Here is a 14,831-nt window from a genome sequence, read left to right as displayed (position 1 = left end):
ATCCCTGGGTTCTGGGTGAGAGGGTAAATGAGGCAGGTCAGAAACAAGCAGTGCTGGAAACCCAGGACAGCAAGAGAACTAACAGCTATCACACAGGCATCAGTGCCTAGCCCCACCCCATATGTGCCCCCAGGCTCAACCTGGATACTTCTCTCCTACAAACGCCTGGGCAGTCTTGTGGGCTTGCAAACACGTGCTGGGTGGATGTGGCCCGGGCCGCCAGTCTGCGGTCAAGGGGTTCTGGGCTGGGGGTCTTCCTACTCTACCTTCTTTCCTCCCTGGTATATTCTCATGGCTATGAAAGGCCATCTGCTGTGTCCATCTATCCCTTGCCCCCTCTCCCATCTTCTTGTTGCTGGAAGCAATACTTCAAGTTTCCTCCTAGGAGTTGTCCAGTCCCTCCTCTCAGTCCATGTTTGAGTGCCTGGATTTAGCTACACTCGAAGGACTCCTCCATAGCCAGGTGGTTTGAGTCAATGGCATACTTTCTGCTAAGCTTACTTTGAGGTGTTGAGGTGTGTGTGTGTGTGTGTGTGTGTGTGTGTGTGTGTGTGTGTGTGTGTGTGTGTGTGTGTGTGTGTGTGTGTTTCCAGTGTCTAACTAACCTGAACCCATGTGGGGACTCACGGGGTGTCCTGCAGGGTACTTGCTGCTGTGTCATGGGTCTGTCACACACCCATGTGGCTGTCATGGGGATTAAGCCTCACAACCACTCTAGACATCATTTAACACCTGGTTATCTGCACCTCCTTTCCATAGTGTCCCTTGGTGCCCACGGCCCACACCCCACATTCACAAGGCCAGAAGGCTTAAGCATTTGGTTATGCTTGGACCATGTGAGAGTGTTCAGGAACTCTTGTCTTAGAAGATTCTAGGTGGCCCCAGGGCCTGTCTTGTAGCTGGGGCAGGGTCTTCTTGTGGTCCTCCCTCTCTCCAAGAGGCTGAGGAAAAGACACTAGGACACAATCACCATGACACTAAGCTAGTTGAAACTACACAGATGACCAACTCACACTGTCTCTCATGCCTGTCACACCCTGAAGGGCACCTGCTGTCTTGGCAGAATAATCTACAGTGATATGGCCTCCCTACAGCAGTATAGCCTGGCATTTCTGATGTTCTTTAAAAATACAGAATGAGTGAGGAACACAAGCAGACGAAGCCAGATGCCCAGGGTTGCACCACCTGTCTGTCTGGTGGCTGGGTATGGGGCATGTAACACCTCTATGGCTGCTTTTGTGAAAGTTTAAAAATAATCTACAGTAAAAATATGAGAACAACCATCATCGGGGAAGTTCTGGCTGTTTCTGGAAGCAGTCAGAATTGCCTCAATCAAATCCCACAGGTATGAAGATGTAGACAGATGACAGCATCTCCCCGTCTCCCACTGTTCTTGAGACAGCAGCAGGTCTGTGGTTTGTGGGACAGTGGTCACCATGGCCAGCCTGTCTGATTTCACTTCAGTTAAGATGTTCGTGTGTATCTCCAGGGACATGTGTAAGACCTGCCCAGAGGGTTTTAGAGGCCACTGAACTGAGTTAAAACAGGAAAGACTTGGCCAGTTAGGATGGGGCATCAGGGCTCTTGTAGGGAAATCATGACACATGCTCGCCCTGCTGGGCATACAGAGGAAGGCATCCACTTCAAATACAGCAGTGAATCCTCGGCTTACAATAGACAAGGGTGACTCTACACCAGGCCCAAAACTCTGGGGCACAGCACCTTGTACAGGGTCGCCAGCTTGGCCCTCGATTCTTTTTTGGCCTCCTTTATCCTTGTGGTCCTGCCTTGCCCCTCTCCTCTGTGCGTACACTCAGCTTTTGTAGACTCTCTTATCTTCATGGCTTTGTGATCCCATGTATGTGGCTGGTAGTTTCTGCCACCATGTCCCTGGAGGGCAGTGCTTCCTGTTCTCAGACACAGACATCCACTGGTAAGCATAGTCCTGGGATAGCTTAACAGAATCAGTGTCCCTGCAGCCTCAGTTTCCTCTCTGGTAAAATTAAGTGGTAAAGGGAGCCGGCCCATGGAGAGATGAAGCCAGCTTGGTGCAGGCACAGACCCCATCAACCAAAAGGAGTCAAAGCCGAGGCAAATATAAACACACACAGGGTAAACTGAGGCAGCAATGCATCTCTGTGGGACTCTTCAGATGAAACAAGGCCATGTAGCACCCTCTCTCCACAGGCTACCCCATGCTTCTCCCCAAAATTCCTTCTTGTACCTTTGTGAATCTGTGATCTGGTTGCAGTGTCTGCTCAGAATGCAAAGACCTCAGCATGGATAGGAGCAAGTCCTTAGCTCAAGAAGACCAGAGTGAATTTGCATCAGCAGGAAGCTCCAGGAGGAAGGGCCTGGGACAGGGTCACTGCTATGCTTCTGGTGTTTGGTACAGTGCCTAGCTGATGGTATCCACCTACCAACACATCCTTTACACACACACACACACACACACACACACACACACACACACACACCCCACACACCACCACCACCATCACATACATACTTTTTTTGCTTTTTTGAAAGAGGTTGTGTGGAGCTGGCGAGACCTACCCTCCTGATGCCAATGCTGTTTTCACAGCTGAGAGAAAGGGCTGCTTCAAAACAGTCCAATCTCAGGCTCCAAGGGGGCCACCTGGCCTGGAGGTTCCATGACCCACAGCAGCCCAGATGGAGCTCCTTCCTGGCTTGGCTGGCAAGCAGCAGGATGATCCCAGGGAGATAGAGACTGAGCCTGGGCCTTGGCCTGTCTCTCTCACTCTTCCATGTGAAGAGCAGCTGCTGTCCCTGCTGGCTAGTCCCTTAACCAGGCTGTGAGCTGCTGGCCTGGGAGTGCACAGCTTTTACTGGACTCCTGGTGGTGGGGCCATATGGATGTTAGGGCTCAGAGGCTATGTCTCAGGGCCACTAATCCATTATCCATCCATCCTATCATAGGAAGGTCAGGGTCACCCCTTGGGTTGGGAAAGAACTAGAACCCAACTCAGGTCTGCAATCCCAGAAGGCTTTCTGTGGACTCTGGGCCTCGGCAATGGCTCTGGAACAAACTGATGGAAGTGTTTCCCCAGATGCTACCTGACCCCACAGTAAAGATGCCTCCTTGATGCCACCCTGACTCCAAGGTCTACTGCCACATCTAGGCTGGCTCCTGTATTAATCCCTGCCGGGGCAGCAATAACAAAATCCCTGGGTTCCTGGAAAAGAATCTAGGTCCAGAGAAGCACAGGAGTAGGTCACATAGTACACAGCTCACTGAGGCAGGGCCACCACGCTTCTACCACCTGAAGCCAAAGCAGGGACTGGAAGGTGTTTTTTTCCCACCACATCGTTGTGTCCCAGACTCCTGTCCTTCTGCTGAGCTCAGCATGGCAGAGCCCTGGGGAGGGGCAATGAGGGAGGAGGCTGCTGCCCAGGGTCCTGGCAGTGAGGGAAAGGGTGAGGGCAACTGCTGTAGTTACCCCCACCCCCCAGGCACCAACTGTTAGATGTCATAGTGTAGACATCATGGATGATTCGGATATCAGGTTCCTGTGTCCATGGAGCTCACGGGAGGGCAACCATCTCTGTCATGCCATTGTCCCCTCCATATGCTCATGTATGCACTCACTCCCTGGTTATGTGTGGCTCCCAGACCACCTACCGTAGAGAGCTTGTTTTAATCTCTAGTGCTGCCATCTTCGAGGAACTATTCTTGAAGTCTACTACAGGGGCTCTGTACCCACGTCTGTCCCACTCTGAGACCCTTCCTCTAGGGTGCGAGAACAGGGCTAGTGCTGAGGAGGACTCGGCACCCCTTGCTTCTTCAGAGAGCTGGAGGCTACAGAGCTAGGCCCATGATTTCAGGATCACACATGGGTGTCAGGATCAAAGGCCAAGTGAGCACAGGACCCTCCTCCTGTGTGTTCTCTTTCTAGACAGAGAGCATTTGGCTCCCATTTCATCTTTTCTCACAGGCTTTGTGTAGCTGCCTAGTGAAAGCCTTGGCCCACTCAGCTGCTGGGCACCCTGTGGCCCCTGCAACCGCCTCTGGCAGGGTGCACCAGGGCAGGTACAACACTCTGGTCTCCAGGGGCCTGTGTCCCATGGGAGGCATGCATAGGCACCTGCACCACTGTTGATCTTGGTGACCGTGCCCACGACACAGCTCCAACTGGTCTGTGGCACAGAGTCCCAGGCCTCTCCAGCAGGGCCCCTCAACTCTCAGGCCATGAAATCTTTGTTCAAATCTCCTCCTATGTCTCACAGAGGAGTACCCACCACGAAATGACTGTTTAAATCATCTATCCTTCTGTCGTTTGCGCACCTATCAATACTATCTGTCTGTCTCTCTAAGTACGTATCCATCTATCCATACATCAGTTGAGCAGCTGTGTAATGCATGCCCTCATATGTCTCCCTATCATCTGTCTTCCTCATTGCTGCCCTTTGATTTGTCTACCTCACATACTGAAGACACACATTCCCATGTGTATCAATACTAAATTCATGTCCACAGGATGGCCAATATTGTTCATTTAGCAGAGGCATTCCCTTGCCCTCCAGCCTCGAGATTGAAATTTACCACTCAGCCTCCCTTCCCTACCATCGTGTCTTCCATGGCAGCCATCTTAGTCAAGACAAAAGCCTTAGAGATCTTGGGACAAAGGGATGCAGGGTGGGGAAGGAAGGGCACTTGCACCCCGGAGCCCTGGGAGGGTTATCACACTGCAGGTCTCAGGGATAGATGGGATCTGGAGCCGGCTACAGAAGAGCTTTCCATCATAGATCAGGGAAACTGCCTGAGGTGTATGGTCTCTGAGCTACCCTGAAGAGAGTCTCTAGAGACTGGAGCTAGAGTAGGTACAAGCAGAGCCAAGGATATGGCTGATTTTGAGGGCACTGCTATACCTGGATATACCTCAGTCGGAAACCCACTTAGTGCATGGCTCTTGGGCTCACAAGATGGCAACTTCCCGTCTGTGGTGTCTGAATTATATTTCTAGTGCTCATACTTGAGTCCTGAGTACAAGGACATCCAACTAAAGAGCAGAGTCACAGAGAGAAAGGAGACAGGGTCAGATGTACAGCAGGACCTAGACACGACAGACGAGGTTGGCACTTGCTGAGACCCTCTGCTTGCTGAGTGTAGGAACCTGAGTCCATGCAGCAGATGACATCACTCTTCTCTGCCATTTGGATGCTAACTGTCAGAGGAGGGACTCACTCTGCCCTGCCATTTGGACACTAACTGTCAGTGGAGAGCATCACTTCTCTGCCATTTGGACACTGTCAGCGGAGGGCCTCACTATGCCCTGCCAAGGCCACCTGCACAGACAGGGCCACAGCACTTGGACACAGGTGCTGAAGACAAAGCAAGAGCTCTGTGGATATGGCACCTGCTTCTAACTGATCCAAGCCAAAGATGCCAGCTGACATGTGCTTTTGATCTGCCCCAGGTGTCATGTGACTGTAGCTTCCCTGGGTTGTAGATGACCTGTGCTCATCCTGACTGCCTACGGGTTATGCAACCCAGAGCATCTCACTTCAGTCTGATTCCCAAGTGGGAAGTGACATATTATTGTCACCTGCCACAGGGTGACTATGAGGGGACAGGCACCAAAAATCAGGGCAAAGTCCCACACAATGTTTGATATAGTAAAGAATGGCACACTTAAACTCAATAACCCAGGTAATACATAAAAATATATAGTACACACACGACAGTATATACATGTACATATAATTACATGTTACTTACGTGATAACATGCATAACATATAGCTATGTAAGTATACATGTTCACAAGGATGTATGAAATGCATGTACCTGCCTGCCCATTGGGCTCCCCAGTGGGCTCACTACAGTCATAAAAGAAATTTTCTTTTATTTGAAGCTCCTCCAGGTGAAAGGTTGCTAGAGACAACTCATTTGGGGCCGGGGCGGGGGATGGCAGGGAACTATGGAAGGGATCCCAAAGCTTCAGGAGGCGAGCAGGTAATAAAGTCTGGATCCTAGCCAGAATAGAGAAGCTGGTGCTGACAAAGCTGCCACAGAGGTTGAGACACAGTAAAGGCCCCTGTGGATTGGGAGGGAGGAAAGGCTGCTGAGAGGGTCATGGGTGCAGCAGACGTGGGTGTCTGCGATCATAGACACCCGCTGACAGTGTCCAAATGGCAGTGGTGCCCACAAGGCCCCATTGAACAGACTCTAGCATGTTCTGTGAGATTCTGAATCCTCTAACTCTGAACAGCTGCTGTCCCTGGTCTTTAGAACCAAGTCAATGACAATTCACAGCTCGTATCCTGGGGAAACAACCCAGTGACAACTTTAGTAATAGCCCAAAGAGCCAAGGTTGGGATATCTGTCCTGTGTCTTCCCAGGTCTGCCTCTCATTGCTCCCTGCCATGTGTGGCTCCCAAGATGCAGCACAGACAAAAAGACCCTTGCCTTTGAAGCCGGGAGTTCATATCTCAGATACTTAAAAATACAGATCCCATGTAGAATATAAGTGGTTTGTTATAAATCTCACCCGCCGAGGCTCTGCCACCCATTTCTTTCCTCGTGTGGCTACTACAACTTCTGAAAGGACACTGGGTGTCCCACCCATCTTACACAGGTGGTGCAGGCAAGGATGTGCCCCTTCCTGCCCGAGGCCAACACTGCGAAAGCTTTGGGAGCCCTGGTGACCTTGGCTAGACATGTCTCTAAGTACCCCTGAGTGAGAGTCTGGTGACATAGTAGCAGCTCTACTTTTTGTGGGAACAATGATGTGGGGCACTAGGGTGAGCCTGCAGTGTGCAAACACTGTTAGATCAGCTGCCAGCCTGAGTCTGTTCAAAAAAAAAAAAAAAAAAAAAAAAAAAAAAAAAAAAAAAAAAAGACTGGGCCTGAGATTCCAAGAGGTAACATACTTCAACAAAGCTCACAGCTTCAGGGCTGGCTGCTTAGCCTGGGCCAAACCCACCTTTCCCCAAGAGGGTCCCTGGCTCTGCCAGCATTGGTGCCCAGGCCCTGGCCACCCAGGGCAGGCAGGCCCCTTGGAGACTCTAATTACTCCCCAGGCTCCAGCCTGGCATAAACACAGCCTAGACATCCAAGAAAAGCAGGCTGCCGGCACGGGAGCCTTTCCCCAAGCTAAATGCAGACGCCGGTGCTGGGCAGGCCGTGGGTACTCAGATAACAATCGGATGCTGTGAGCCCTGAGCTGACCCCAGGGTGGACATATTCCCACTTACCAGGAGTGACTGCCTGGCCAGGCACAAGGCCCCTGGCGGCCTGTCTTCCGCTGGGAGGGCACTTGGGGTGCGGAGGCAGGAATGCATGTGGGCTGGTCCAGTTCAGAATATATTTATAGACTGGTCACAGCTGCAGCCGAGTGGTGCCCACAAGGTCAGGTTCCTGCCGGGCCCTGTGGCCAGATGTTTACTGAGATTGTAGGGACCAACTTGTCTACCCACATCCCAACTCATCACACGTCCACACCCAGAGGCTGCTCCTCTGCACCAGGTCCCCATTGGATCCCTAACTCAGAAGGGTGACGGCCCTCAACTGGTGTCATGGTCCAGGAATGTGAGAAAGAGGGCCAGTGTGAAAATCAAAAGGATCAACAAAGACATCATGCTACTCCTGTCATGTCCATTTGTTACCCATAGCCTCTGTCTTTGGGTCACCTTAGCATACTATCCCGCCTTTTGAGCAGCTCTGACCAGAGCCTGTAAGAGTGTTTGGACATTCTCAGAATTCCCAGATCAGCTGCCCATGCTCCAAAGTGAGAGATTTCTCAGGAAAGCCTCAGAGGCGGCTGTGATGAGCCCCTCCTTGTAGGCAAGGAGTGGATGCAGACTTTTGGTTCTCTGCAGGCCTAGAAGCCTTCTCTCCAGTAAGTAGTGTGGGTCAGCCTGAGAAGTGGATCCTGGCCTCCTTCATTTATTAGGGTGACCCTGAGGTTGATCATGATGTCCCCAGGATAGCAATGGAGACAACACAATCTGGGAGGCTTCTCTTGGTCCACAGATGCCTGGGACTAGGGATGCCAGAGCTGAGAGACATGGATGGCCATATTCACAGCACATGAATAAATCTGGCACATCCTAAATTCCCCTGGAATGACTTGGTGACTTTGACCTACAACACTGATGAGCCCCTCCCATTGGTGCCAGGCTGTCCCCTTGGGACTCAGCATATACTCTGAACATCTTAGATCTCCCAGAGTTGCTACATCCTGCCTCTCTATTGGGAAGTTGAGGAAATAGGCTCTCAACAAGTATGGCTTTGCTGGAGCTTCAGAGATGGTGGGACCATGGGGGTCCATGGTTCCATTCCATTCCATTTGCTAATTCCTAACAGCAACACAAAGGAGAGCTGGTGTGGACTGAGTTCTTGGGCAGTGGTGCGGGATACAGACAGGAGCTGTGCATGAATAGCTATGGAGAAGAAACACCAAGGGTTCAGGACAAGCCGTAGAGATGTATCTCTGGGTCTTTGCACATGCTGCTTCCTTTGGATTCCTCCATTCTATTACGGATATATCACAAACTTTCATCATCCTTCAAAATCCAGCTCAGAGACCTCCAGGGACCCTTTCCTGGATCCTCAGGCACTGAACCGTCTTCTTGGTCTCTGTTAGCTACCTGCTCTAAAGGGAATGGCAAGGTTATACCTCACCCTGCAGCTGGACAACCATCAGTGCAGGCGATTCTTGCACAAAAGCAGGAAGAGGCAGAACACTATGGATGTTAGTCAATGGCAGAAGGTACTGGAAACTCTCAGCACAAAGCCACGAGCCAACTACGAATAATGACAAACAGAATCACAGATTTATAAGGAGAATGTATAATCCATCACCAACACACAGCAAAGTAAAACTCGTTAGAACAATGTTCTGTGTACAACAGCCAAGATGAATGGCTAGGGCTGGTGTGATGACTCAGTCAAAATGGTGCTTACAGTGTGAGTATGAGAACCTGACTTCCATCCTCAGGACATACAAGAAGTCAGGCATGGTGTTGCATGCTGGTAAACCCAGCACTGATGAGGCATGGCAGGTGGCATCCCTGCCAGCAAGACCAGATGAATTGGGCAATTCTACGCCAGTAAGAGACCCTGTCTCAAAATAGCAAGGTGGATCGTAGCTGAGGAATAATACCTGAGGTTGACCTCTGACCTACACACACATACACACACACACACACACACACACACACACACACACACACACACACAACACACCCCCTACCTACCACAGTAAATAGACATCCATAATTTTTTGATGAAGTATGTCCTGGCCACAGCTATGTTCTGTTCTCAGGCTGGAGCAGTATAGGTATCACGAGCCTGGCCTGATATCCACAGAACAAGTCCTGGGTGACAAACCACAGCATGGCTCTGGTGGCCTCACACTGGACCAGTACCTACTGGAGCATCACTTTACAGAGAAACTTTTTGAGCGAGCTTCTGAAAGCACCTGGGCCTTCCAGCTACACACACATACACAGATCCTGGGCTCCTGATGGCAGACATCATGAATTTTTTGGGCAAGTCCCTTTACCTTCCGTTCCTCAGTTTCCTCGCCTATAAAACAGGGCAACAGCAGCCAGCTCCTGGGGAGATGACCACCTCAGGTAGAGTCCCAGCACCCCTGCTGACCCCAGCCTCGGCACCTCCCCTTGACCACTCTCTGGGCCCTCTAGGTGGGGAAGCCCCTGCCCTGGCTCAGGCTCCAAGGCAAGCTATCCATGTTCTCCCTGCATTTCCTAGAATTACCTTGGAGTCTTTCTCCTCATCTTCCCCACTGAGGTGCTGGTTCCATGCCTCCACCCCAACCAACCTGTGTTCCTGTCACAGCACTTGTCCCAGCAGTGCAACCTGGCTTCCAGGCTCTCCCTGGATAGGTCCTTGGTGCCAGCATTAGGGCTCTCCCTATCAAGCCCATCTCTACCTGTCATGGCTTCCCTGGCTATATCAGTAGGAAGATATGGTGCAATGCCAATCTTCTGTCTGGGGCCCACAAGGTTTAGGCAGCCTGGCCTAGTCCCCCCAACAATCATTACTTATCACTGGGTAGCTTGGGGCAAGTGCATCACCAAAAGCTGTGTGTATCCTGCCCACTTGGTCTGCCTCTCCTGAGTGCATTATCCAGGACCAGGTCAAGATCAGCAAGATGGATCAAGGACCCGCTGGGATTGAGACAGGCTTGAATAGTCCACCTGATCTCTGACAGCCCCTTTCTAGGTCCAATGCAAGAAGACCTCCCACACTCAATGGCAGTTCAGAGCCATTATCATCCAGTGCCCCCCCAAAGTCTGATAGCCACTGTCTGTGACACACAGTGACCCTAGTCAGCTGCCAGCTCCCTTGAAGGAGGCTGCAAGAAGGACTGACAGGATGTGGTTTTTGATCATGTTCTAGGATCCCTCTCAAGGCCCAGGCTCCTGCAGGAGTCTAGGTAGCTTGGGGTCTCATGGGGAAGACAGGACACGCTTTGCATAGAGACTGGATAGAGCCTCTTACAGGACAGATGTCTTCTAGATATGGCTCAGAGTCCTCTGTGCCTTGATGTCTCCATCTGGAGCTGACTGGGAATCTGACCCTGAACAATGCATTATCCACTAGAGTCCATGGTCCTCATCCTTAGAAAGGAGTAAATAGCTCCTACTGTTCACTGACTTGTGGGGATGTGACCAGGCACAGGCATGCTGGAAAATAAAGTTTGGTGGCTCTTCATGAGCAACCATGGGCCCAGTAGGTACTACTCAAGAGAAATGAAAACATACGCCTACACAAACACGTGAACACAAAAGTCCTTAGCAACAGGATGCACAATGACCATACATTTATTTACTGCAGTGACAGGCACATGGTACCCAAAGCAGGACACTGTCTAGCCAGACCCAGGCCAAAGCTCTGAGGGAGGCAGCCTCTCCAGCTCTTCATGAACACATGACATCCAACGAGAGAAGCCAGACACAGAAAGCCGCAGAGCACAAGTGTACATACATGAAATATCCAGAATAAGCAAATCCATAGAGTTAAGAGAGATTAGCGGTTGTTGGAGGCTGGGAGGAATTGGGGGAGGGGATAGAATGTTCTAGAACTAGATCGTGATTACACAGCTCTGTGAGCATACTAAAGTCCACACAACTTTACACTTTGAAAAGGTACTATGTGGTGAAGGGAAGAAAAAGCCCCTGCTTTGTAGGCTGCTCTGGACAGTGATGGTACCCATCACAGCTTGCACCCTACCCTCTGCCAATAGAGTTGTTTCTTCCAGGACCAGACCAGCAGCCTGGCTCCTGGCCTGGACAGCCACGGTCTCAGCACTCCATGCTCCTGCTCCCACAGTGCCCAGTGGCCATATCCAGGTCCTGCAGAGCAGCCTGTTTACATAAGGCCAATTGGCCTGGTGGCCCCCGAGGAATGTGGAAAATGCCGCTCAGGGGCGCTCCTAACGGTCACATTCTGCAGGCACTGCAGTGCCCCAGCCGGTTGGGGCCTTGACTGCTGCTCATGAATGTTGACTCTGTTAGGTGGCTGGCTGCGATGCCAGCCCTGGAGCAGCCAAAGACAGGACAGACACTGTGAGAGGCAGCCAGGGGACGGAATGTCCCCCATTCTGCCATTGGCACTGGCACCAGCAGGAGGGGCTGGGATGGGAGGGGAAGCTTCCTCAGCCTGTCTCCTGGGCATCGTCTCCAGGAACTCACATGTGAGGCCATTTACCATAGCTCTTACCTGTCTTTGGTCTCTCACAGTCAGTTAAACAGTCTGTTCAGTAAGTTAGGGTCCTAGGTCAGGGAGAGGTAGGCAGAGTGGCCTCCCATTCCTGGCCACTTTTATGGAGACCATGGTTCAAAGCCTTCCTGCTCTTGCATACTGAAACTAGGCCTGGAGATCGGAGGTCCCCAAGCTCAAATTCTTCTCACTCATGGGGCTTGCCCCTCTGATCTGGAAGAAGGACTGAGCAGAGGTGAGGTGGGGGTGAGAGTCACCTAGAGGAAAAGAGGAGAACTTGGTTCCCAGCTCCCAGAAGACAATGGACCCCTCTTCCTATAAGTGCTGGGTGATGGGAGGATTTCATGGGGACGTCTAGAATGGCTTGCTGTTGGGTGCATAGCCAATGTCCTCAGACAAGCCTCCCTGTAGCCTCTCCATGCTCATAAGAGAACTTAGTTTGGGCGTTGCCTTCCTAGAGCAGGCTCCATTTAAACAACAGTGTAATTCCCAGAGACCACTTCAATCCTGCCAGGCTGGACATGGAAGCATATGGTTTAAAGGCAGGTCACAGCCCCCAGCTCCACTCTGCCAGGCACACTTGCTCCAGCTTGGACTCAGTACAAACTTCTGCAGCAGCAGCAGCAGCAGCAACAACAACAGAGGGGCAAAGACCAGCTCTGAAGAGCATCTGGAGCAGGAACTCATTGCTGACCACAGCCAAGCCAGGCCTGCAGCACCTCTGGGTGGGTGTGGGTAGCCTCACTGCCTGCTTCTCACCCTTTCCCACACTATGGGGGAGAGATGTACACTAAAAGACAACACCCAAGGAAGGGATCCCAAGGCAGAAATGATGGCTGCCTTGGCTCTTTGTGTCTCTGGGGAGGGAGGTCATTTCCCAATATGAACAATTGACTAGGTCAAGTGGAATCCTTGGAAGCAAAAATGGCCCCTCACATACAGCACAGACATCACTGGGCCAATGTGGGGACTTTGACATATAAGATGATGTGCTCCTCTGGGAGGAAACAGCCCGGGTGTGTGTGGAGTCTTAGTGAGCAAAGCATTCTAGTGCAGTGAAAACTACCCCCCTGTATTTAGCTACTTTTCTGCCATTGGAAATGGTAGACTGTTGGCAGACTTCATGATGGGACTAGACAGCTTCTATTGCCCCAGTCATAGCCCCAGCCCCAGGGTGAAGGCAAGCATAAATAGAAAGGGGGAGGCCACAAAGGGTCAGGCCACCTCACCTCAACACAAAGCCCGGATCCCACTTGGTATGGCCTTCCTACTATGCTTGGGTCACAGTATGCTGGGTCATCTCCACAAAGAATGGGGCTGAGGGTGTCAGTCATAGTCAGAGGGAGCAGAACATTATTTGGAAATGGGCTGGACCATGTTGGGAGTGTTGTTTCTTTGGGGGATGGGGCACCCACCTGCTCTGGTGATGGCCACTGAGAACAGGGACCGAATGGGAAGGGTCCCAGGTGGGGAGGGAAATGAGTGTCCTGAGGATGGATCCCAGGGCAGGTGTGGGGGTAGGGTCTGCACTGAGAGTCATCTCACTATACACCATTCTCTTTCATCCAGGAGTTCCAGGAGGAAATGAGGAGAAGGTGGGCAGATGGAAGGCTGGTGAGGAAGAGAAGAAGAGGATGCTTTTGTGTGTCCCTGGCTACTTGCCTCCCTGCAGACCATCAGCTGGAGCCTTACATCCTCACAGGTCTTTCCCATCATCCTGCTATGCAGGCCCAGACAGGCTTGGTGACTGGCCCACAGCCACACAACCTGTTATAAATGTTCCCACCCTGGGTACTCTTTTGAAGATATGCCCCTCACCCACACTCGGTTACAGCTCTAAAGGAGGAAGCAGACATAGAAATGGATTTCTTCTCAAGGAGTTTGGTTGAGCTCAGAAGCACAGGCTGCAGATGAGTGTCAGTAAGTGTGTGGCTTGGTTCTGCTTCCAGGTCACCCTGGTATTTAGCAAGGGTGAGGGGCATGCAGAGACCCAGGGCATGTCTCCCAAGGGCAGGTGGCAGGATGCTTCCTGGCCTGCAGTGCCAAGTCAGAAAAGCTACACACTCCAAAGACTTGGTAGGAAGTGACATACTATTAACTTCACCAAGGGCAGCTGTGTGAATTAGCTTAATGTGCTGCCTGTCATTCCAGATGATTGGCAGCTAGGAGCTCTGGACCAAACTTAAACAGATCCCTGACTAGTGGCAGGACAGCAGACTCACATTGCAATGAAGAAGTGAGATCCTATCACTGGAGGCATGCAAGCAGCCAATGACCTGGAGGGTGGGGTCTTGTGGACACTAGAACACTGTAAGTTCATGACCTTAGAGCCCTCTTTGGCTTTGAAATCCTGGAACTTGCTGACCTCCACAAGGAACTGGGATACTGCCAGCTGGGAGTCCATTCACTGGCTCTCACCCAGGCTGCACCTCACAGTGACCCTGGGCTGTCCTTCTCCCATTCACAATTAGGAAGACACACTCTTTTGGTCCAGTTGTCTGGAACCTGTCAGGCCAGGCTCCTGGCAGAAGGCTGGCATCTTAAAGGGACTCCCGCCCAGCTCCTGCTCTCCCCGACTACCCCTGTCAATATGTCCAGGCATTTTACTTGCTTGTCTTGTTATTTTCCGGACTTGGGTGTTGGCGGAGTCAAGACAGTTGGGACAGTGCAGGAAGCAGAGGCCTCAACACACCTTTGTCCCTCTAACAGGCAGAACTGGACCAGAGTCAACTGGCAGTGTGGGTAGGCACTGTCGGCGCCTCTGCTGCGTTCCAGCTGTGCAACACAGCCACTCTGACCCTCACTTTCTTCATCTAGAGCATAGGGTCCCACCCATCTCACGACTGAAGATTAAATGCAGTAGTAACACGTGGCATAGTCCCCATACAGTCCAGTCAGCCCAGAGGGCAGGGAAGCAGTCAATTGCTTCAGCTGGAGCCTGAGCCCCACTCCGCAGCCCAGCTGCCCCGTTTCCATCGTCTCCTGTGTGCATCTCTGTCTCCATGCCGGCTGGGGTCGGGGTGCAGGACAGGGTCTGGGCGGCCACTGAAGTCGGGATGAATCCCGATACCCTCCCCTTCCCGCCATCGCCACGAGGGGCGCAGTGTCTCCGCGGTCGG

At 51.8% G+C, this 14,831-nt stretch overlaps 1 protein-coding gene across 3 annotated transcripts in view; it reads right to left on the bottom strand.

Annotated features, from left to right (window-relative positions):
- The window catches only part of Znf469 (zinc finger protein 469), a 104,718-nt gene that overhangs the window by 26,528 nt on the left and 63,359 nt on the right, over nucleotides 1-14,831 (bottom strand). The gene's annotated exons all lie outside the window — the stretch shown is intronic.

This window comes from Cricetulus griseus, chromosome 3 (genome assembly GCF_003668045.3).
Source record: "Cricetulus griseus strain 17A/GY chromosome 3, alternate assembly CriGri-PICRH-1.0, whole genome shotgun sequence".
Taxonomy (NCBI): Eukaryota; Metazoa; Chordata; class Mammalia; order Rodentia; family Cricetidae; genus Cricetulus; species Cricetulus griseus.
This window is presented reverse-complemented; position numbering and strand designations above follow the sequence as displayed.